We start from the raw sequence: 25,606 nt of genomic DNA on the forward strand, positions 1-25,606 counted from the left end.
TCGGACATTCTGGTTTACCGGTTGATATTTCTTGGTACCGGTTTGCTTTACCGATTGGCGATATTTGATGAATTGGTTAAGGGGTTTTGGTCCGGCTAATGGAAATGGTTCCTAACGTGCTGAAGGTGTACTTGATCGTGTTCTAATTGTTTGATGGCTTCGCTTTGGTTGGTGTGCTGATTTGGTGGTCTTATTATTGCACTGAGGGTTTCTACCGGTTGGTGAAACGTGTTGGATTTTGGTCTTAGCGTGATTTCCAGCGGATATAATTGTTTGGGAATTTGAATTAGGTCCATGCTATGTAATGTAAATCATAATATTGGTCCAGTGGTATCGTGTGGTGTAATTTTTTTGTAATTATGGTTTATGGGTTTAGGGTTTAGCCGACCTTGTTTATCAAGGTTGATGATCTGTAATTATAGGTGACTTAGTCATGTAACTTGGCATGGTATGGTATCGATGGTTATGTCTACATTATTAGTGAGTGGTTTATGTGCGAACAAGATTAGATCATTTAATGGAAGGTTGTGAAGGTTTTGGTCTTGCAAGGCAGACATTTGTGCTTAACCAGAACTGTATCCAGCATTAGGAGATGCTACTTTCACAGTTCATTCTTTCCGAATTGTAGTCCGATGTTTATGTAAGTCAGTGAGACTTCCCTTTTGTGATGAGAGTGCACTCTAGGCGGTTGGCCTGATTGCAAGTGCAATCCTCATTGTAATTATTTCACATACTGCTGCAGAAGTATTATCTGACTGTGGGTAGGGTTTCCCACTGTGATTTTTCCCTTTACCAAGTTTTCCACGTCAAAATATTGGTGTTGTGTGTACTGTACTTTCATGCTTTATCTTTCACTGTGTTGTTCTTTTGTGCTCCAGTAAAAGGTTTATAATTATTATTGAGCTTGTGGAAAACTGATTCACCCCCCCCCTCTCAGTTTTCTCTCAGTATCATAACTGTTTAACAATTGGTATCAGAACGAGGTTCGATGGCATCAACATCAAAATCTACATTCAATCCCTACCGAAAGGAGAGTCCCAGATTTGATGGTACAAATTATAAAATATGAAAGGAGCGAATGAAGATTCATCTAAGATGTCTTGGAGCTAAAGTATGAGAGATAGTGGAAAAAGGGTATATACCTCATGATCTTAATTATGGAACATCGGCACCTGCTGATGAAAAAAAGAAAGCTGAAAATGATGTCAGAGCAAAAGAAGCATTTTTTAAGTGCCCTATTTGATGAGAAGCTATTGAATGTCATTTGGAGAATGCAAAGCAGATCTAAGTTAAAGCTTGAAACTCTTTATGAAGGCGACCAAGCAGTAAAGATTGCAAAACTTGAAGGTTATCGGGTAAGATATGAAACTTTGAAGATGGAAGAAGATGAGAAGATAAGTGCCTTCATGGATAGAGTGAATGAGATTGTCATGGGAATCAAATGTTGCGGTGGATCAGTTAATGAGGATGAGTTTGTGTCAAAGGTTTTGAGAATTCTACCTCCGGCTTACAAGATGAAAGCTACTGCATTTAATGAACTCCGGACAATGTCAAATACCCTTGTTACCAGAGATACATTACTTGGGAAATTGACTATTTTTGAGTTTGCGGAACTTGGAGATAAAAAATGCTACTAAAACAGAGACTACATTTAAAGCATCTGCTTCCGGTAAGCAGAAGATGGATTGGAAGGAGTTATATGCTAAAGATTTGAAAGACATTGAAAGAGAAGACAGAGAACTTGAAAAGTTGGAAGCCCTAATTGCTAGAAGAATCCATAAAGGACCGATTGGAAGTAAGTATGAAAAAAAAGTTTCTTTTAAATGTTTTTCATGCAATAAGATTGGTCATTTTGCTTCTAGATGTCCTGAAAGAGCTGCTAGGAATCAAGAAAGATTTATGAAGGGTTATAAACCTAATCCGGAATATCAGAGCAGACCTAGATTTAGAAGAAATAAGGATAAATCATGTTACTATGTTGGTGATGATGATTTTGGTATTACTGATGATGATGATGATGATGATGATGATGATGATGAACATGTAAGTGGATCCGCTAATGGAAGCTTCAGTAAAGATTGGGTCTTTATTGCTATCAAGGATGATTCTCTAGAACTTGTCATTGATGCAACTCACACTGAGGAGAAGGTTTTAGCTGCTAAAATTGAAGAGAGGGATGAATGGGTTATAGATAGTGGTTGCTCACATCACATGACCGGTGATAAGAGGAAATTCCTAACTCTGCAAGAATTTGATGGCGGACTAGTCAAATTTGGAGATAACAAGGCATGCAAGATCAAAGGCAAAGGAACAATATCATTGGATGGTAAGACTAATACTGATAATGTTTATTATGTTGAAGGCTTGAAGCATAATCTTTTGAGTGTAGGTCAGATGGTGGATAGAGGATTTCATTTGCAATTTAAGGATGGAAAATGCAAGATTATTAATAGATCTGGATTGGAAATTGCATCCGGAACTCAGATGAGAAGACCTGTTTGATTGCTCAGATTGATGAAAGTTGGTTATGGCATAAGAGAATGTGTCATGTAAACTTTGATTGCATAGTAAAGATCAGTTCAACACATGCTGTTAGAGATTTGCCCAAGATTATGAAGCCGCATAATCCGGTATGTAGAGAATGTCAAATGGGTAAGTAAGTTAGAACTTCTTTCAAAAGCATACATGATAAATCTAATGAAATTCTTGATCTTATTCATACTGGTCTGTGTGGACCGGCGAGGACTAAAAGTTTTCAAGGTGATAGATACGTTTACTTTATGTTGCTTATTGATGATTATTCTAGAATGATGTGGGTGGTTATGGTTGAGACAAAGACAGAATTGAAGATAAAATGCTTAAGGTCAGATCAAGGCGGTGAGTTTACATCCAATGAGTTCAATTATTTTTGTGAGAAGAATGGAATCAGAAGACAATTTTTTGCACCTAGAACCTGTTGTGACCATTTCACACATCGCCCCATCGCAAATGGGGACCCCCTCTTTTTGCTTGTTTTCGCTTTTGTTTTTAGGGTTTTGGTAGTCCGTTAGTTGTCTGGATTTAGGGCTAAGCCTTAGGGTTTTAAATTTTGCCTTTTCAAGCCAAAATCCAGTCATTTTTGAGAGCTTTTGAGCTTCCTTTTCTGGAATGCAAATTTTGAATGCAATGATTTCGCCAAAATGGTCTAATTTTCAATTGGAATGTTCATGCAGAGCTTAAACTTGTCTGAGTGTTGACCGTCAATGTGAATTTTTGTCTGATTGAATATTTTGACCAAATTTTGACTTTTTTGAATATTGATCCTAGGCATCAGAATTGATTTGTTTTCGCCTCGTGAAGTGTTAAAATGTGAAAAATCTTGTTATTTTGGCCTGTAGGAGCAAAATCGCTCCTGTCCCTCAGTGAAGGACGGGAGCTCAATTTCAAATATCTTATTGTCCTTGCAGAGTCCAGACAAATTTTACGTTTGAAATGATAGAGAACGACAAGATCTTTCATTTGAATATAAATTGAAGATTTTCATGAGCACAGAAATGCCTCCAGGAGGAAAATCGCCCCTGTCCCTCAGTGAAGGACCGGAGCTACAATTCAAATTTCGCCTTGTCCTCGCAAGATTTTGAGAACTTAATGATTTGAGGACGTCCGAAGGAAGATACTTTGCTAAATGAATATAATTTGAGATGCAAAAACGAAGGAAAATGACCTATATTGACTAAATCGCTCCTGTCCCCCTCCAAGGGACCAGGGCGAGGTACCTTGTAGCTCTCGTCCCTCTCCCAGGGACCAGAGCGATTTCCTTCATTTTGCAAAATCCAGACAAGGGTCGAGGCAAGTTTACGTTCAAAAACGAAGAAGAACATGAGATGAGCACATTGAATATAAATTGAAGATTTTTGGGACGTCCATACCACTGTTAAATGCCTAGTTCGCTCCTGTCCCTCAGGAAGGGACCAGAGCGATTTTTGATATAATTGCCTTTTTTGCAAAATTACAAACAATGTCAAGGCATGGACGGATCGAGTAAAGAAGGACGAATCCGTTGAATATAAACTTAGAGCATGGCAAAGTGAGATGAAAGCCACAAGGGATAGTTCGCTCCTGTCCCTCTCCAAGGGACCAGGGCGATACAATGGTGATGATGCGTCCCTCCAAAGTTCAAGGTCGTCCCTCCAAGGTTCAAGGCCGATCCAAGTCAGGACGAAGGGTGGCGAGGACATTTCAAGGCATTTCCATCAAGCGCAACGTTGCAAAGGTCATCACATGGAAGGATTTGCACTCTAAAAACCTAGATCGCTCCTGTCCCTCAGGAAGGGACCAGAGCGATATCTACATAATGGCGTAAATTTCAAAAGGCAAACAAGTTTCAAGTTACCAAGAGGGTCGAAAGGACATCATTCCACACAATGAAGATAATTGCAAATTGGTACAAACAAGAACAAGCATGTTATGATGAACTTCGCTCCTGTCCCTCAGGAAGGGACTAGAGCGATATTGATATATTAGATTAATCCATGCAAGATTTACGTAAAGACAAAGATACACAAGGTTACATATGCTCCAGGACATCGTTTGAAGATGATTTGCAAGAGTTTTAAACGTCCAAACATTGCTAATCAAGGTAAAAGTCTCCCATCGCTCCTGTCCTTTGGACAAGGACCAGGGCGATATCATTAAAAACACTCACGTTCCTTCACGATCAAAGTTAGGCGAGGATGAGCGAAGCAAGGGACATCGTTTGGAAGACATTGCAAAGAAGATTGAAGTCTAAAATTGCCAAAGGTTAAGGAGAAAACATAGATCGCTCCTGTCCCTCTCCAAGGGACAAGGGCGATGGCCCCTTTAATGCATCCAAACACATAATGAAGGCGAATGGGAATAAGCGCAAAGGACACAAGCAATGATATTTCGAAGGTCAAAGATACAAGGTAAACGTGAAAACATGGAGATCGCTCCTGTACCTCTCCAAGGGACCAGGGCGATAATGGCCATGTGATGCACTTGCTCGCACAAGGAAGAAATTCAAGTTCGAAAGACCACCAGATGATCGATTTGGGACGTGGAAATGAAGGAGTTAAACGTCGAAAACGCAAGAATCATGCCAAAGATGGTGAATCGCTCCTGTCCCTCTCCAAGGGACCAGAGCGATGAGGTACGTCCCTCTATTTACATATTTTTTGGCGCCAAATTAAACAATTCGAATTTACTTTAAATGCTAAATCAATTTTAAAAATTGAAAATCCATTTTTTATTGGCATTTAATATGGCGTTAACATTTATTAATTATTTTTGCCTTATTTAAAAATCGAAATTTGCAATTTAAAAACGCAAGGCATTAATAGTTAATTATTTAATTAATAAAAAAATCGATTTGAGCGCTCATATATGGAGGTCGGCCTTGTTATGTCATTGCAAATCATTTAAAAAATGGTTTTATTTTTATTAAGTCGGCCTAAGGGGTAAAGGATGCAAGCGCTATATAAGGGGGGTAGAATTATCATTTTCTACATCATTATTTTTCCTTCCTTCATGCGAGTTGACAAGAGGCGAATATAGTGCGAGTTTTATTTATCCAAGGTGGCGAAGACATTCCAAAGGTGGTGCGATTTCAATTGAAGACCAAGGGTGGCGCGCGAAGACATTCCAAAGGTGGTGCGACTTCAAACCAAAGGTGGCGTAGACATTCCCAAGGTGGTGTGAAGCGTCCGAAGTGTGTTTGAAGAGGTGCGAATTGCATTGAAGATCAAAGGTGGTGCGAATTCGAAGACCACACCAAAAGCGAATTTGAAGATCCATCCAAGACCACGCCTAAGGCGAATTTGCTAAGGACTTGGTGATTTATTTGTGCGAAATTGAAGATCACATTCTCTCCAGAGGTGGCGAAATCAAATTTGAGGGGATGATATTGAAGATTATCTTTATACCTCAATTTTGCCTAGGCAAATTTTGTTTTTGCATTCTAGAGTTAGCTCTCTATCGAGGTATGGCGATTTTATTATTATTGTTTTATTCATTCATCGTCATATTTCAAATCTTGAATTTTAAATCTCTTAGCTCGATCGTTGTATTTTAGGAAATGATAACTCTAGGGACTTATCATGAGGTTTCCTAAAATCTATCTCTCTTATCTACGTTATTTATTGCAAAATCTATTTCTTATAATGAAATGTTGTGTAGGTATGGCGACCCCAAAGGCGGGAGCATCCACCAGTCGCTCGGCTCTCATGAAAGAAGATCAGAAGACTGAAGAAGTGGAGACCAAGATCGTGTCCAAGTGGAGCAACATTGGAGATACAAACTTGGGGAACTTTAGCACGAAGAAGTTCCGAGAGGTCCCTTACATCGGCAAGCCATCACCTGTCGCCCGGAGAATAATAGAGAGTGGCATTATCAAGGCGGCCGGTTTTCCTCCAGCTATTCAGTATCACGAGTTGATGATCGAGTGTGCCCGTCATTACAATCCACAGTCCAGGACAATTGTGTCCAATGAGGGAAACACTTTGGCGTACCTTTCAGAGGAGGCCATAAGTGAAGCCTTCCATCTTCCAGAGCACAGGGACATGATATACAAGAGTATTGAAGGAGCCAGATCAGTGTACGATGATGATCCAGATGCTTGCCTAAGCATAATCAACAAGAACTGGCTACTCAAGAGTCGTCCCCGTCTGAGCAAAGTACCAAACACACCGCACAGAATTGATTTCCAAGAGGAATACAGAGATTTGATTACCATGCTCAACAGAGTTACAGGAGCACCTCATGCCTTCTATTTTGAGAAATGGATGTTTTATTTCATCCAGGTGATTATTCAAGGAAAGGGTACAATACATTGGGCTAGAATAATTAGCCATTGCTTAGACGTACAATTGAGAAGACTCAGGGCTACTAAGTCCTTCCACATGAGTTCATACGTCATCTATGCCTTAATCAGGAGCGTTGAGTACGCAGGACTACCTCACAGAGGAGTGATTGGAAGAGGACCCGGCGAGGTCAGAGTTTGTGAATCCTATACCTACTTGCATCATCCACCAGGGAAGAACTACAAGTTAATCAATGATACTTTCACGATGAACATCACCAGGACGTTGCAAGGAGGGATTCACAACAGATTATCTCAGGATGCCCAGGAGTTAATCAAGAGGTACGGTGCTTGGTTCATTCAATTTCCCAAGTTCACTTACATTAGAGTGTATGGATGTCCTTTACCCCCATACATGTTGCCGAGATACCCTACAGATAGAATTGTGTTACTTGAAGTAACAAGGCAGTTGGCAGCATATGTGAAGGCATTCAGACACAGACATCAGAATGGAGTTCAGGTACCTATTATTTTGGGTAATTCAGTTGAGGTATGTCCCAATGTCTCAGCCATGGATGACGCAGAGAGGGAGTTAGCCTTGTATCCTTTTTCATCTTTTGCTTGGAGGAATAGTTTTGATCCTCATGGACATTTAGAGGAGACAGTCGGTAGAAGATTTAGACATGAGTACCAAATTGAAGATTTTATGATGAATCTCCTAGATGATCTTGAAGTGAAACGCAAGATACATTCTAGATTGCCTTTGGATTTCATCAGGAAATGTAAGATTTACAGAGTAGCCGACCAAGCTCAGGACAACGGCAGGCACATCCAATCTTCATATGATAGGGAGAGCAAAACAATAAGTTTGAATTGGAATGAGCCCGAAGCCGTGGATTTAGATGATTTGATGGCACCAGTCTTGTCTTGTACTCGCAGATGGGTAGACATTCAACATCAGAAGTTGAGAGAACAAGGCATAGCCATGTCTTTTACTTTGGAAGAAAAACCAGCCGAAGGTGGAGCAAGTGTGAGTGAAGGCAATCCCAATCCTAGGAATTCAGGTGAAGGTAACCTTCGATGTGCCAGTGAGGGCAATCTCCATCCGAGAGGCTCAAAGAGAAAGGAAAGATCAGAAAAGAAAGAGCCTTCCAAGAAAAAGCAAGGTGCTAACAAAGACCAAACACCAGGTACTTCTTCCAGGCCAGAAGATAGAACAGTTCGAGTGGAAGAATCCATGGAATCGATGGTACAGAATGACAGACAGGAGGAAGAACAGGCACAGCATGTTTCATCCGATGGATCTCTCCAAGACTATGATTTAGATAATGATAATGAAGTAACATCTCCTCCCAGACAAGAAGAAGTAGTACACAAAGAAATTCAAGTTCAAGAGACAAGATCAAATATCCCAGATTGGTTGAAGGAAAGATTGACTAAGGTGATCGTAATTGAGGACGAGGACAGTGCAATCGATCTAGAGAGCCTTGTTGGACGCTCACATATGACAACAGAAAAGAAGAAGGCTACAAAGATGTCCAAGATGATTCGAGATGAGACTGGATCTAGAAAACTGCAGATAGCTACACCGGCGGCAGACAAATATGAGGGTGAGATCCTAGCAGAGGACTATCATATACAGACTATTGAGTTAGGACCATCCACAGCAGAGCAGACTCTAGATGATGCCACCGACACATTTGAGGCACTGAAGGATAAGTTTAGAGAAGAAGTAGAAAAGAATAGAAAGCTTGAGAGAGAGAGAGGTGCATGGAGAACGTATTTCAGTCACATCAATGAACCTTTGGGATGTCAGGATCCAGTTAGATCACCATTGCAGGCATTGCCCCTTCAATCAATCAATGAGGCAGAAAGATTCAGGAACCTGGTCCAGCGTACATGTGGTTGGATGGATAGATCTCACACGGTGGCCATTGAGTTTGTTACAAGGATGTCGAAGATCACCCATCAGGCTATCCAAGTCCTTGAGATAATCCACAGATTGATGGCAACAGTAGCTGCATTTGCCCATACCAAGGACGTTGTCATTCCTGTCTTGAAAGTTATAAGACACACATCCAGAAGAATTTTAGCACAAGAGAGGATCTTGGAAGGTGATTCTCACAGTTTGTTCCAGTGGTCAACCTTACTCCATATAAAGAGTGTTCTCTTTGAGGACATCAGTGTTAGATGTGGTCAAGTTGAGGAGGTGATCAATCCGATCCAGGACAGAGTATTTGAGGTACTTCGTACCATTCTTGGCAGAAGGATCGAGGTCGAGACAGATGTGGATTTACAAGAGTTTGAGGATAGAATCACGATCATCTTTCGCAAGGACGCAGATGTTACAGATGAGCAGTATGATCAGATGTATGCCACCATGCTCCTGATTGATAGAACAAAGGAACTTGAACCTACTTGGGACGCAGCTCTTCTAGATGCATTTGATCAGGTTATCCACTTAGAAGAGAGTATCAAGAATCTTCCCGAGATTCCAATCACAGAAATCGAAGGAATCGTGACAAAATTCATTGCATATGCTAAGAAGGAAAATTGGAAAGGGAATAAGATTCTAGATGAAAGGTTGTTACAGATGACATGACATCTTATTTCTCATTGGTTGATACCTCCTAGATTTTTGTGCCAAATTTAATATTTGGCTATGTATTTAATATTGTTCAGTAAAAAGGAGGTCATTTGTAACAAACCCTAATTAGGGTTTAGGTGTCATGATCTTGTCCGTTGATTTGCTTTCAATCTGGACCTTTCATTGTAATTGGGGATGCTATTTATACCCCCATTTTTCATTTCATTTGTAATAATCAGTTAATAGAGAATAGAGTTAAGAGTGAAATAGAGAGATTAGAATTGTAAGCAATTTTTATTTTGTAGCAAGATTGAGTCTTGAAGAGAGGAGTTCAAGCAATTGTTGTATATGATACTTGGAAATCAATAAAATATTGAAGTTATGGTGTTTTGTTGCAAATTTCTTAAGTTATCTTCATGGTTGTTGGATGTACTTGAATCACGCTCAATCAAAGTAGTTTGTTAATTTGAAAGGCTAAGTGTGAGATTTGATATTTGGTAGGATTCGCAATCCAAACCACTAGCTTCTTGCTGATTGTAGGAACGCCTTGCGTGGTCAACTGGAAAACATTTTGAGTCCTTAACTTTCAAGCATTTTCATCTAGGATATGTACCTTCGTAGTAGTGTCCTTGGTCTTTGATGCATTGAATACCATTATTACCTTAGAAGATCGCACTAATTTCAATTAAGTTGTTATCTTATGGCAAAATTGAAGTTGGTTGAGTCTTGCCAAATCTCATCCATGCTAAGTCGTTCATAGGGTTAGGCTAGATTAGACCTCTTAAACCCTGTCCCTTTTCCCATTTTTTGAAAGTTCTTTTTAGATTAGTGAAATCTTCGAACCATTGAATCCGTAAGAAGCCTTGAAGGAAACAGCAAATCACATCATACCACTAAAAAGCTTGTCCACACGTGGAGACCCCACTAAAAGAACCTTGGAGTCCATCTAACTGATCCTTTTTTGCAGATCTTCAGCAGTTAGAGACTATTTTCTCAAGAGAGGATAAGATGCCTGACGGTATTTTATTCTGTGTATGATTGTGTACAAAATACACGTCAACAGAACCCCACAGCAGAATGGAATAGTGGAAAGGAAGAACAAAACTATCTTAGATGTTGCAAGGACAATGATGATGGAAGCTAAAATACCTGATATCTATTGGAGGGAAGTTGTCAACACGGTTGTATAAACTTTCAATAGAGTACACATAAAAGATGATACCGGTAAGACTCCTTATGAATTATGGTTCGATCATACTCCTACTGTCAGATATTTCAGAATTTTTGGAAGTAAATGTTGTATTAGAAAAGATGACGCATTAGGGAAACTTGATCCTAGAAAAGATGAAGGAATATTTTTGGGATATTCTACTAAGAGCAAAGCATATAGATGTTATAATAAAAGATTGAATAGGATAGTGGAAAGTATAAATGTCAAGGTGGATGAGCAAGGCAATAATCAAATCAAATCATATGATTATGGACCGGAAGATGAATTTGTCAATATCAGAACCGGAAATGCAAGAATCAGTTCAGAACATTGATCCAGTTGCTCTGGTAACATCACAAAATTCCACAGTGACTGTTGAAGAGCAGAAAGAGTCAGAAAGTCAAGATAATCCAAAGACTCCGAGGTATGTGAAGCTGAATCATTATGAAGATCATATCATTGGATATAAAAGGAAAGGTGTGATGACAAAAAGAAAGTTAGTTGCTGAAGAGGTATGTTTAATTTCTCAAATAGAACCGAAATCATTTATTGAAGCAAGAAAAGATGAAAATTGGATGAAAGCAATGGAAGAGGAATTAGATCAAATAGAAAAGAATAAAACATGGGAATTGGTTCCTAGATCTAAAGATAAGAATGTTATTGGAACTAAATGGGTTTTCACGAATAAATGAAATAAGGAAGGTCAGGTTGTAAAAAAAAAGGCTAGATTGGTTTGCAAAGGATATTCACAGGAAGGACTTGATTATGATGTAACTTATGCTCCGGTTGCAAGAATTAAAGCGGTAAGACTATTTCTTACCTATGCTACACAAGAACTACAAGGTATATCAGATGGATGTCAAGTGTGCATTTCTAAACGGAGATCTTGAGGAAGAAGTTTACATTGAGTAGCCTGATGGATTTTCTTTATCGAAGGACAAGGACATGGTTTGCAAAGGATATTCACAAGGAGTTGATTATGATGAAACTTATGCTCCGGTTGCAAGAATTGAAGCGGTAAGACTATTTCTTGCCTATGTTGCACACAAAAACTATAGAGTATATCGAATGGATGTCAAATGTGCATTTCTAAATGGAGATCTTGGGGAAGAAGTTTACATTGAGTAGCTTCATGGATTTTCTTTATCGGAGGACAAGGGCATGATTTGGAGATTGAAGAAAACTTTATATGGATTGAAACAAGCCCCTAGAGCATGGTATGCTAGATTAGATAAATATCTTTCAAAGCTCGATTTCAGCAAAAGTAATGCTAATAGTAACTTATATTATAAGATTGAGCATGATGACATACTGATCATTGAAGTCTTTGTTGATGATATCATTTTTGGAGAAGAGGAAAGTCTATGCATGAAATTTGTAAATGATATGAAGAATGAATTTGAAATGTCTATGATTGGTGAGATGAAATTTTTCTTAGGTTTGCAGATTACTCAGACTGATAAAGGTATTTTCATTTGTCAAACTAAGTATGTGAAGGAATTGCTTAAGAAATTTGGACTTGAAATTTTAAACCTGTTGGTACTCCTATGATAACCAGTTGCAAATTGTCAAAGGATGATGAATCTCCTAGAGTGAACCCAAGTAGATATAAATCAATGATTGGTGGTTTGTTGTACTTAACTCAGACCCAAACCTAATATAATGAACGATGTTTACATTGCTTCTAGATTTCAGTCAGATCCGAGAGGAACTCATGATACTGTTGTTAAGAGGATATTCAAATATTTGGTAGGAACAACAAATTATGGGTTATGGTATCCAAAAGATGATGATTTCAGATTATGTGCCTATACAGACTCTGATTGGGCGGGAGATGTGGACGACCGAAAGAGCACTACAGGTGGTGCATTCTTTCTTGGGAAGAAATTGGTTTCATGGCTTAGCAAGAAACAATCATACACTTCATTATCTATTGTTCAAGCTGAATATGTAACTGCTGCAACAAAATGCACTCAGATCTTATGGATGAAACAAGTGTTAAAAGGATATAAGGGTAAGTTATGATGAGTCTATTGATATTCACTGTGATAATATTGTTGCTATTGATATGTCAAAGAATCCCGTATTTCATTCCAAATCAAAACACATTTCCATAAGGTATAGCTTCTTGAAGGAAAAGGTTGAAGCAAAGGAAGTCAGATGCCTACTAAGGAACAGATTGCAGATATTTTAACAAAACCATTGCCTAAAGACACCCTTGAATATCTTAGAGATCAGTTAGGGGTCACCACCCCTCCAGAAGAGACTTAGAGATGTTGGAATGCATCAATCCGGTGAGCTTATCAAATATATTTTCTAATCCGGATTGATGGGATGATGTTGTTGCTCAAGGGGAGTAGTCAGTTGTTTGGTTCAATATTTTGGTTTTGTATCTGTCCTTTGTCATTGATGTCAAAGGGAGAGATGGTGTCAATGTGAAAATCAATTAATCTTAGGGGGAGATATTTCAGATCAGTCTTTGGGAGATTGTTGGCATTCCTTGGCACTTGGATGTTTTTCATATTCAGTGTTGCCATCAATGCCAAAGGGAGAAACTGTTGGCAATTTGCAGGGATTGATTATGTGTTGTCATAGATGTCAACACTGTGTCCCGGTTGGATATGATTATGCTATCCCAGTTGGACCTATCCCGATTGGACTTGGTGTTTGTCTTGGTTTTGGCCAAATTCTAATCCGGTATGATCAGATCATTGGATTCGGTTTTAAATGGTTATTCTGGATGGTTATATGCTTGTCATATTCAATTGGTTCATGATTTGATGCTCCGGAAGCTATCGCTTACGTTTTGGTTTACCAATTGATATTTCTTGGTACCGGTTAGCTTTACCAGTTGCCGATATTTGATGAATCGGTTAATTGGTTTTGGTCCGGCTTATGGAAATGGTTCCTAACGTGTTGAAGGTGTTGTTGATCGTGTTCTAACTGTCTGGTGGCTTCGCCTTGGCTGGCATGCTGATTCAGTGGTCCTATTTGGATCCGGTTGATTATTCTGTGTTATTGCACTGAGGGTTTCTACCGGTTGGTGAAACGTGTTGGATTTTGGTCTTAGCGTGATTTCTGGCGAATATAATTGTTTGGGAATTTGAATTAGGTCCATGCTATGTAATGTAAATCATAATATTGGTCTGATGGCATCGTGTGATATAATTTTTGTAATTATGGTTTATGGGTTTAGGGTTAAGCCATCCTTGTTTATCAAGGTTGATGATCTGTATGTATAGGTGACTTATTCATGTAATTTGGCATGGTATGGTATCGATGGTTATGTTTGCATTATCAATGAGTGGTTTATGTGTGAACAAGATTAGATCATTCAGCGGAAGGTTGTGAAGGTTCTAGTATTGCAGGGTAGACATTTGTGCTTAACCAGAACTGTATCCAGCATTAGGAGATGCTACTTTCACAGTTCATTCTTTCCGGATTGTAGTCTGATGTTTATGTAAGTCAGTGAGACTTCCCTTTTTGTGATGAGCAGTGCGCCCTAGGCGGTTGGCCTGATTGCAAGTGCAATCCCCATTGTAATTATTTCACATATTGCTGCAGAAGTGTTATCTAACTATGGGTAGGGTTTCCCACCGTGTTTTTTCCCTTTATCGGGTTTTCCACATCAAAATATTGGTGTTGTGTGTACTGTGCTTTTATGCTTTATCTTTCACTGTGTTGTTCTTTTGTGCTCTAGTAAAAGGTTTATAATTATTTAACTTGTGGAAAACTAATTCACCCCCCCTCTCAATTTTCTCCCAATATCAGAATTGTTTAACACGTGTACATTATTTCATGCTTATGTGTACACTTCATGTCTTATGATGCTTATGTGTGTTACTTCATGCCTCACATGTATACTTTATGCTACGTGTATACCGCATGCCCTAAGAGGATTCATGTGTATACTTCATGCTTAATGTGTTACGCATATCCATGTGTACACTTCATATGTATCCATACCATATTAGTATACTTCATGTTTTACGAAGATGCTTCTTGCCTTACGTGTTTCGCGTTTTACACCTTATGCATATTCATGTGTATGACTCTTGTCTTATGTATTCATGTGCATGCTTCATACTTGATATATTGGATTCATACATAAAGTGTTTACTCAGTATGTGTTTCATATGTATGCTTTGCGCCTCCATGTAACATATACGGTTCATACCTTACGTGTATTTATAGGTATTGCTTCATGCATTACTTATGTTTATGTTTCAAGATTTGCATGTATACTATAAGCTTTCATGTATTCGTGCAAATGCTTTATGCTTTCCATGTGTTTATGACCATGCTTCATGTGTATCCATGGATGTGCTTGTATCTTCTGAGATTGCTTCAATTATTTCCAATATGAATGTTTTTTTTGATGCTTCATGTTTCAATGTGAGTACTTCATGAGTGTGTGTGTCTTCCTTGAATATGCTTAGTATGCCTTATGAGCACTTATAAATGTTTAAGGACTATACTCTGAATGGGGCACATGTTTTAAATCACCCTAAGCCCATCTCTTGCAAACATGAAGGACAACATAGGGACTGTTGAAAACTATAGGAAGGAAGAATGTGTGAGTAAAATTGCTCAAACCGTGCAATGATGTAGAAGAACTTGATGAATATAACAAGTTCTTTCCTTGCCTTGTCTCAAAGAGATATCCGTAGGAATAACCAAAATCATTTTACAATCACCATTGCTAGGGTTAGTTAAGGATCCACAGATTGAGAAGATTTAGTTAAAACAATCATTGCTTGAGGACAAGCAATTTCAGAAAGGGTGGACTGTAATGTCCCCCTTTGAAATAGAATAATAATAAATAATGATAATAATAACATTTAAAAATTAAATCAAATAATAAAAGAATATAATTAATTAAAATTTAATTAAGTTAATGAATGGTAAAAAGACATGGAAGGAAAAGTTGTGACTCCCTCAACAATGAGATAAAAGGGAGAAGAGAACCTCATTTGAGAGGGGGATAATTTGGAAATCAGAAGTGCACATCTGATTTAAATAAGAAGTATAGATCTGATTATGAAAGGTTATGTCCCTTTCAAATGGCAGAAATAATGAAGAGTTGCACTCTTTCAAAAGGTGCTCATGGTGAAAGGGTGTGTCTCTTCCCAAAGGGCATGTGCGATGAAGAGGTGTGACCTCTCCCTCACATTGAGAGATATAAAGGAAAGGAATCAGAGCATCTAGCAACATCACCATGGATTGGATAACATCAGAACTATTATTAAGTTACAGTCAGTAACATCTTTGTTCTTGGTGGTATGCATGGGGATGTGCTGAATATGTGTGCTTAATATATGAAGCCTAATAATGTTGTTATGCAGAATTTAGTAGCAGTATTAATATAGACTGCAATATGTATGACAGTCATACTTAATTTCATATAAATTCATAATACATGAGAAGTTAGTATACTTATGGTCTGAATCATGCTATTACTGTCAGTATTTAAGAAGATGGGATTGAGTTGTTTCCAAGAGGAGCAGTCTAAATCCAGACAATAGGATGATTCCCAAGACAGGGTAGGGATCGACATCCCATAAACCTTGAGGGCATAGTCCCAAGATAGGGTAAGGGCTTGGTTATGTAAACTTTGAGTGAGCCTATTGAGTTTGGTTTCTAAGCGCTTGGCAACATAGTCATCTCCTCCTTCCTTAAAAGCAGAGTAGTAACAAGGATTGAACTTTGCAGCAAGAATTATGGATGATACAATTAATTATATAATAATAGAATTAATTGCCTAGTATGGTAAATTAACAATTTATTCATGAATAATTGATAAATTATTTAAAACTATGGAATATCACAGATTTGATTTATGTTAAGGAAAGAGCTAAAAATAAAGTTGTCTCCTAATCAATTTAGTTTAATTCATAAGTATATTGAAATAAATTAATTACTGTTATAACAGGCCTAAACTTAGTAGGGGACATTATATCGAGCTAGGGTTTAGGGTTTTACACGAAAAAGCATTGAAATTGGGTAAGATATTAATCCAACTCAATAAGTGTAGCGTCCAGAAGTATTAACAAAAAACATAACGGTTTGCATTCTAATTGTCTGCAATGTGCAGTGAGTTACAAAAGGCAAGTTCTTCGTTGTTTTTACATTCATTTATGTTTTTCACGCGGTTTAGTATTCTGTTATTTTGTGGCATGCTCAAAAGATGAGCCTAACTGTAAACCCAGGTAAATTTGACAGGAGAGAGACCCCTCAATCGTAAAGGCTACTCATGAATAATATAAAAAAGAAAACAATACTAGAGAAGACAATTCAAAACATTCAGAAAAAAAAATTATGTAAAACTATTTACAAGCTTTAAAAAATAAAATGAAAAATCCCAGGTAGTTTCAGAAGGTACAAGAAGAAATAAAAGTTAAAAGGAGGCAGAGTAGAGTAGAGTACAGCAGAGGGTACCGCTAGCGAGCGCGCGGCAACTGCGGGAGCTGGCACTCAGGTGAGTCACCAGCTTTGCACACGCGGCCGCATTGTGAAGAGGAATCATTGTTTCTGCAAGCCTTCTCCTGTTCATACTCGGACTGCCATTTTCAAACAGATTTTTCACTCTGCGAGGGGTTCTGCTTGTCTGCGATGCCGAAGAAGAAGAATTTCTGAATGAATTGAATGCAGTCCTCGCAGTCCTCGAAAAAGAAGACGCTCCGAAACGAGTTGCCATTGAGATGAAATGGTTAAACAATAGTGATGTAAATAATTATCTGTGGCAGGCACGAGATCAGCTTATAGGGTTCTATACTACATTAGGGTTTTAAGTAGGAAATCTATCTTATAGTAGGCTAGGGTTTTAGAGATTTAGGAATACGAATCTCTTACTTAAGAGATGGAGTCAATCCAATGCATAACATTAATGTGGGCTTAAATAATTTTTATTTTTTTCAATCCAAAATGTCATAATGTTTTGGTTTTATTTTTAATTTTGTTTATTTTATGATGGAGAAGAGGACTATTGTTTAATATTAAAAATAATTAATATGTATTTGGATTTTTCTATGTAAATAAATGTAAACCAGCATACACATATTTAAAAAAATCTAAGTAAAGATATGTAGAGAGATATCAAATAATGAAAATATTTAATATTCACAAATAATAGTAAAGAGTTTGTATGAACAAAATTGATAACAATATAGATTTATATTGATGTGATAATTGTTTCTGAACAAAAAAAATAGAAGTCAATATCATATATTTAATAGATCAATTACAACAACATTTATAAAATATTTTCAAAATCAAAAATTTTAAATTATGGAATCGATTTTATAAAAAGAATGCATTACATATTGAACATATAATCAAATAAAACTAAATATCAATTGATTCTAACATGTTAAGTACTACACATGCAATTTATTTTAATTTACGTTACTTAATTTTTTTTCATTTAAGTTATTTAATTTAATTTATGTTATTTTACTTTAATTTTAATTATTTTAAATTATTTAATTTTAATTATTTTAAATTATCTAATTTAATTAATTTAAATTATTATTTATTTTTATTTCAATTTTGCATTTGTGTCATGATTGTCTATCTTATGATCTCTTTTTATCTATTGTCTTTGTGGGGGCCAATCCACTCGATCTCTTTTTATTTGTTGCCTTTGTGGGGGCCAATCCACTTGATCTTTATTTTTATTGTCTTTGTAGTGACCAATCCACTTGATCTTTTGACTTTTGTCTCGAGCCAAACCACTATCTATCTATGGTCAACCTATCGTATGGCTATCTAGCATAACATAGCTTGCTACCCGTACCAACCAAATCTTTTTGGTCTCAATGATCGCTAGCTTGTTATCTCAGTGTCTATAATCAAATTCTTTTATCGTAATTTTTGCTTTTTCATCCGACATGTTTATTTGCAGCTAACATGTTTTTAATGAAACAACCCAGCACCACCTTACGAAGGTTCAAGTCTCTTCCTTGCGAAAAATTTTGCATGGTTAGAGAATTATGCTTCCCATTTGTACATCTTGATAAAATCTCTCCACTTAAGCTTACATCTTGTGATAGTAATATGCTCACTAAAGTGGGCCCCCTACTATTCTATGGTGGAGGATATAGTTGGAAAGAAGGAATGATATTTTGTTAATAAGAGTGCCTCCCTTCTTATTATAGCAAGTTGATTCCATAAAAAAAATGTAGGAACCTTGGTTGGGGTTCTTTCTTTCTTTTGATATGGAGTTGAGGGAAGGCAGCTCCCAAACACACAAACTCCTCTCCACGTAGTATCATAAATTGTACCTTGTGTGATTTCATGCTACATAAGCACCTTCGTTTTATGTTGAATGAAGACCTTCGCCTCTTTATTATTTTGCCCACGTGGTTTGCCCCATCTATTGGCAAAATGGTAAGCACTCCCCTCGGGAGTCATGACAAGGGACTAACTGCCTCCCATGCGATCCATATCTCTACAATTTGTATTGAACATTGATAGATCAGTCTTTTGATGCAACAACAAATTGAGCCAACAAATGGTATCACAATGTTGGGTCACGTGTTCGAATCCTCTTTGGTAACACTGAGGGGGAGATTGTTGGCAAAATGGTCAACGGTCCTCTTGAGACTCATGACAAGGGACTAACCGCCTCCCGTGCGATCCATATCTCTACAGTTTGTATTGGACGTTGATAGATCAATCTTTTGACACAATGGCAAAATGGGCCAACATCATCACCCACTATTTTGGCCCTTTTTTGACCTCATTGATTATATCACTCATGGACACCAGCATGCCACGAAGATATTTGCGTGCCATGCTAGCGTCCCACAAATCAATATTTTGCAAGTGGTCATTTGAGCATTATGCCTACATCTAGCAATGTTCATAATGCCCCTGTTAGAAACCACCGATGTTCCCTCTCTGGCTTCATTTTATCTCTCTAGCAACTCATTTTGAATCTCTCTAGCTACAAGATCATTCTCACTACTCTTTACTCATGTCATTGAATCTTTCTAGTGATACTTTCTTGCATTCTTTTCTCTTCTTTGTGTTTGAGGCTCTCATTATCCTTGTGCTTTGATGAAGACTTAGTGCTTCATCTTCTTCACTGAGCGAGCTCTTGGCTTTGGGTGTGGAAGGGGAGTTCTTCCTTCCTCTTCTTTATTATTTCCATTGGCATATTCGTATCATATTTTACTTTCTATTTCCATTATCATTTTATCTATCAATTTATCTTGGTTGTCCATGGAGGCCGAAACACCAAAATGGGGGTCTGACTATGACAAACCTCTATACATAGCCCCAACATTTTGTCTTCTCGCTTGTGTGCAGGTTTGGTTGGCGAAGAGCACATTTTTGGAGGCTTCAATTGCAATTGTATACCGATTGTGATATTTCACTTCCCCTTTTCTCTCTCATTTATTCTATTCCATTTCTACAATCATTTCCTAATTTCTATTATGCATTTATCAAAACTCCATACTCTATCCATATGGGACACTAGTACGTTGTGCTATCCTCTAAGACTCGTGTGTGCATCCCTGGACAAGGAGGTAGTAGAGGTCGTCAGAATATCTCTATGTTTTCAATGTCATCTACAAGGTACTTGACAACCTTAGGATTTGTTCTCATCTTGAGTAGAGAGGTTGATTAGTGAGTCCCCAAGAGGTTGTTATTTGCCTATCAGTGTGGTTCATTTTTCCCCTCTACACTATAATATTGACAAGAAAAGTAATTTCATATATAAAGACTACATCAATAGAAGCATAAGCAATGGCTAGATATATATGTTGAGATAAATAAGAGTAATTTGTTTGGATATTAGAACCACCAACGTGGATAAAAACTTATGTTAATACAATGATATATTCTATTGAAATTAATATCCATAAGCTATCATTTTTAATATAAATAGTAGTCTAAATCCATCAATTTTCAATTGGGTACATTCTCATATACATGCAAACAAGTCAATAAAATAGACTTCATGTATTTTTTAATACTATAATTGACATGTGACTTGCAATTCATGGTGAGTAGTAAACAAGTTATTTAATTTTGTAAACTGTGTGATTGAAATACTTATACTTGCTATTGAAAACAAAATATATATCCTTCCAAGCAACTTAACAGATGTAAAATAACAATTGTGAAAAATAGAGATTAAGACAAGAACTTACTATGGAATAGCCAACACTAAGAAAGCTCTGAAAAAGTGGGATTGTGATGAGTACACAATTATGCTGAGAGGGGGGGTGAATCAATAAAACAACATCATTTTACTTTTTCAACCTTAATATTGTAAGCATATCAATTACTTATAACAACAACATATGGTGCAATAATTACACAACACAAGTAGAACACATGATTTACGTGGAAACCCTTGCGGAAGAAAACCAAAACACAATAATGCTTTTATATAGTTTCTTCTTACAACTTTGTAGGCACCAACCTTCAAGAGACCCCAATCCGCTTAACAAAAATTCGCAGACACCAACCCACTAGAAGCACCAACTTTCACAACTAAATTTGTAGGCACCATGGTACCTACTAGTGAGACACCAATATATTCTTTAGGAGGCACCAACTTCCAAAGGAAAGTATCACCTTCTAAGTTGCTTCTTCAATGGATAATAGACATTACAATCTTTATTTATGATAATATCTAATATCACCTTCACCAAATCTAAATTATATTCTTCTCAAAATTTGGTCAAAAAACTCACTATCCTCTTATGAATTTCATCATATATTCTTCATGGCATTGTCTTAAAATTTTTGCTTATAGTCCAAGGGGTTGTGTTCTATTGGTTAAAGTATTGAGTTCTCATTTTGGAGATCAAATTCAAATCCCAAAGGGACATCTAATATGGAATTCAAATTTGTGACTCTTAGTCCTCCACAATTGGCGTCCAGGTGGTTTCTAATAAATGGATTTTAAATTGTGACTCTTGGTATTTCATAGGTTGATTCTAGTGTGGTTGCTCAAAATGAGCTAATGGTGGTTTCTAATAAATGGATTCTAATTGTGACTCTTGGTCTTCCACGGGTTTATTCTAGTGTGGTTGCTCAACTAGTATTAGTGGCATGGTTGTGGTTGCTTGATATAAGAAAATATTAGTGTCATGTAATGGTCTCAAGTTGATGCTTGTATGAGAAAAATATTTGTAAACGATATGGAATATATTTTTATTGTTGCTTATACCCTTGTCCAAATCTGCTTAAATACTCCTTCCAACATGCTTGTTTTTAATCTTCTTTAACCTTGTCTAAGTCCCCCTTCACAAATTTATTTTAAGTATTCAATATAAATCTAACATAAAATCTAATTGCAAATCTCCCATAAGATTTCTTACAATCTTGATGTCCAATCTATAATTAAGCTCCTTATAATTCTTTCTTCATCAACTGATTTATTTTATATACTTTATTGTTTTCCACTCCCATTCTTCTCCACCTTTTACCATCTCCATTTATACCTTACAAGAGATGTATTCCTCTTTAAAAGACATACCTTTCCACAAATTAAGTGCCTTCTCCAAGAGAGGGAACTTCTTAAAACCAAACCAATTCAATGATAAATGAAATTATATCAAACAATAATCATATTTATTGTTAAATGAATACACCACCAATTCACTCATAAATCGAGTAAATCGTACCTTCATGAAAGTCGCATCATTAGACACCTCATCAAGTTTTTGTTTTAGCATCTCACTAGTATTTTTATCATTAACGCATTTGGCAATATCATTTATAGCCATTCATTTGTTATCTTCACTAACACTTGTCCACTGCAAATAATCAATCCACGTACTTTGATATAATTGTTGTGTTAGTCATTGATTTAACTAGATAAATCTATTTCTCTATGTAAATCACATTACAAAGCTGCACTCTGTAACATTTAAGTCACACCTCTTAATGAAGTCGCACTTAAAAATTATTCACTTTATAAAGATCACTCCATGTAATGGTTAATATAAAGTCACAACATTATTTATTTATTATTTTATAAAGGGTAAAGCAAGTTTTGAAGGAACCAACAACCCTTTTAACAAAATGTTGTTACATAGATACACACAACCAACAACCAACATACTATCAAAAAGAAGACTAGCAATAGCCAAAAAGGGACAACAAGAGCACTAAAAAGCACACTATTACAAGTTTTTGAGTCTTTACAACATTTGCCTCTAGCTGATTAACATTAAGATTGAGATTAGCCAAATCTTACCAATCGATATTGGCCTCCTTGGTGAACTCTTGCATGTTATCTCGTGCACGCATGCAAGGTCCCTTCACAACAGTCACCTATTTACCCTTAGTCAAATTGTCCACATCAACAATAGCAACACCAGAAGTGTTAGTTGTCTGAAGCTTATGCCACTTCTCAAATATAACTTTGATGCTATTAGCACTATTATGGATGATAGTCTAGCTAGCTTTAACCATCTTTTCAGGTTATCATGTGCATATTGTTTATTTTCTCCTCCAACCCTTTTATCCAATTTTCATAGTCGTTTTTCATTATTTTTACATCTTTGGCAACATCCTCCAAGATAGCCATCATTTTCATATCTTCATCATGTGCCTTGGGTGTTTCCTCATTTCCTTGGATAGAAGTTGTAGACACCTATTTCTGTCCACTTAATTAAATGAATTTTATTTATTTAATTATCATTTATCTACCTATTAATTAAATTAAGGTTTAATTAATATCCCCTTTCCTTCTATTCAGCCATGAATCAAATTCAAAATTTGATTAATTTCCCTTTCTTCTTTTAATTGAATAAATTCAATTTATTTAATTAAATCCTCTTTCTAGTTTTAATCAAATTTATATTTAATTAAAATCCTTTCTTGCATATAAATAAATCAATATTTATTTATAAACCCACCCCCACTTCCATTTTCCTACAAATGCAAGTTGCATCCATTTTTAGTTGAAATAAAATATTTTATTTTAATTAAAATCCTAAAATTCTCCCACTTGCATTTCTAAACCCCTTCTAGATTCTTCTAAACTATCCTAATTAGCCTAATCCACCCCTTAATCATTTGCACATTCCTTAAGAGAAGTGACTTCTCAAAAATCCCCAAAAGTCTTTAAAATGCATTGAAGGCTTTATGTCTTCAACAAGTTAACCCTCGAAGTCTTCTTAACCATTAATGGTGATGCCCTCCTAAATGGACAAGGTTAGTCTAAGATGAATAACACACAAGAAAAACCAGAAAATCATTAGTGTTAGTCAAACAAAAACTAATCTAACAAGGCATACCAAGAGAGACACTAAAAGCATGCTAATGTATCTAATAAACAAAACAAAGATTATGAGACATCTCCAACTGCCTCTTAGCATGGCCTTAGCTCCTTCTCCCTTGTTCCTCTCCTCTCCAAGTTCCAAAATAGTGTAGCTCTCAGCAGCTTTTTGCACTATGGATGCTTATGGAGGATTGAGATTTAGTATTGTGCTTCAAATATGAAATGAAAAGCTAAATACTATGCTATTGATACTAAAATGATTTATTTTATCCAAAATGACAAGATATTAGTTGATTATGCTAAAATGCTCTCTTAAAATGCCTATAGCTTAAATGCATACAAGTTTTCAGGATCTGGATTATGAAGAAATGGGCTCTATTTATAGAAAAAATGGAGCAATGGATGGTTGAGATTGAGTAATCTCAACAAGGGTCAGGATTGAATGATTTCAAATCCATGTGAGGGCTTTCAACCCAATCCTAGGATGACAAGTGTCAATGTGAGATAGGTTGAGAGGAGAGGGAATAAGCATTTAATGCTTGACATGTCCTTGGGAGTTTAAAGTCAAGGTTGGTTGAATGAATAAACTCTTTATTCAAAGAATAAAGCTTTTATCCAATGGATAAACTCTTGTGCAAATGTGAAATGGATGAATATGGTCAAAACAATAAATGTTTGGGGAGACAAGTTTGAAATAACCATAAATGGTTATGTAAGAGCCATTAGTGGTCTTAGAAGACTTTGGGGGTTAATTTGTTGAACACACAAAGCATTAAATGCTTTTCAAAGACTTTGGAGTCTTTGAGAAGTGACTTCATTTTGCTTAGGAATGTGACAATAATTAAGGGATGGATTAGGCTAATTAGGAAGGGGTTAGAAGAATCTAGAAGGGGATAAGATTTTGCAAGTGGATTTGGTGGGTGAGGGAAAATAGGATTTTATTAAAATAAAAATTCATTTATTTCAATAAATGTGTGCAAGTTGCATTTGTAGGAAAATGCAAGTGGGGGGGGATAATGATTTAAATAAATGTTTTATTTAATTTTTTTAAAAGAGGAATAGGGGATTTAATTAAATAAATAGATTTTTATTTATTTAATTGATTGGAATTTGATTTAATGAATTAATTAAAATAAATTGAATAATTTATTTAATTAATAGAAGAATGTTTGGAGATGAATTAATTAAATATTAATTTAATTAACTGATGACTAGTGGATTTTTAATCAAATAAATAACAAATATTCATTTAATTAAAATGGATAGATTTGTGTGACTACAAATGGTTAACTCAACCTTATCCCTTTGGTTAGATACTTTCTCTCCAGCTTAACCCTCATCTTATTAGATATTGCAGCTGCTAGGATATGTTGTTGTCATTGATGTCAACATATTCCTATGATTTATTGCTTTGGTGATTGCAGATTGGTTTATTGGGGTCATGGTTTGGTGTATGGAGTATTTCTAGTTTCATTACATCTTGTTGTAATGGTTCTAGTGATCTGGGAAGCTTAATTGATCATATCATATGATCTGGTTTGCAGTTTAGTTTTTCTGATCAGTGCTTTGCAAAGTTCGGTATTTCCTTCAGTATATTCCGATGTGATCAGATCTTTAGCTGAAATTTTGGGAGATTGTTTGAGATGTTCTTGTGTATCCTCATTTTAGATGGTTTGTGATTTGGTGCTCCGCAAGTTATCTTTCTTTGTGACAATTGTTGTTGTTTGAGTGTTCTTGAGGTTTAGATGTTGATTGATGAAGATT

Source organism: Cryptomeria japonica, chromosome 4, assembly GCF_030272615.1.
Source record: "Cryptomeria japonica chromosome 4, Sugi_1.0, whole genome shotgun sequence".
Taxonomy (NCBI): Eukaryota; Viridiplantae; Streptophyta; class Pinopsida; order Cupressales; family Cupressaceae; genus Cryptomeria; species Cryptomeria japonica.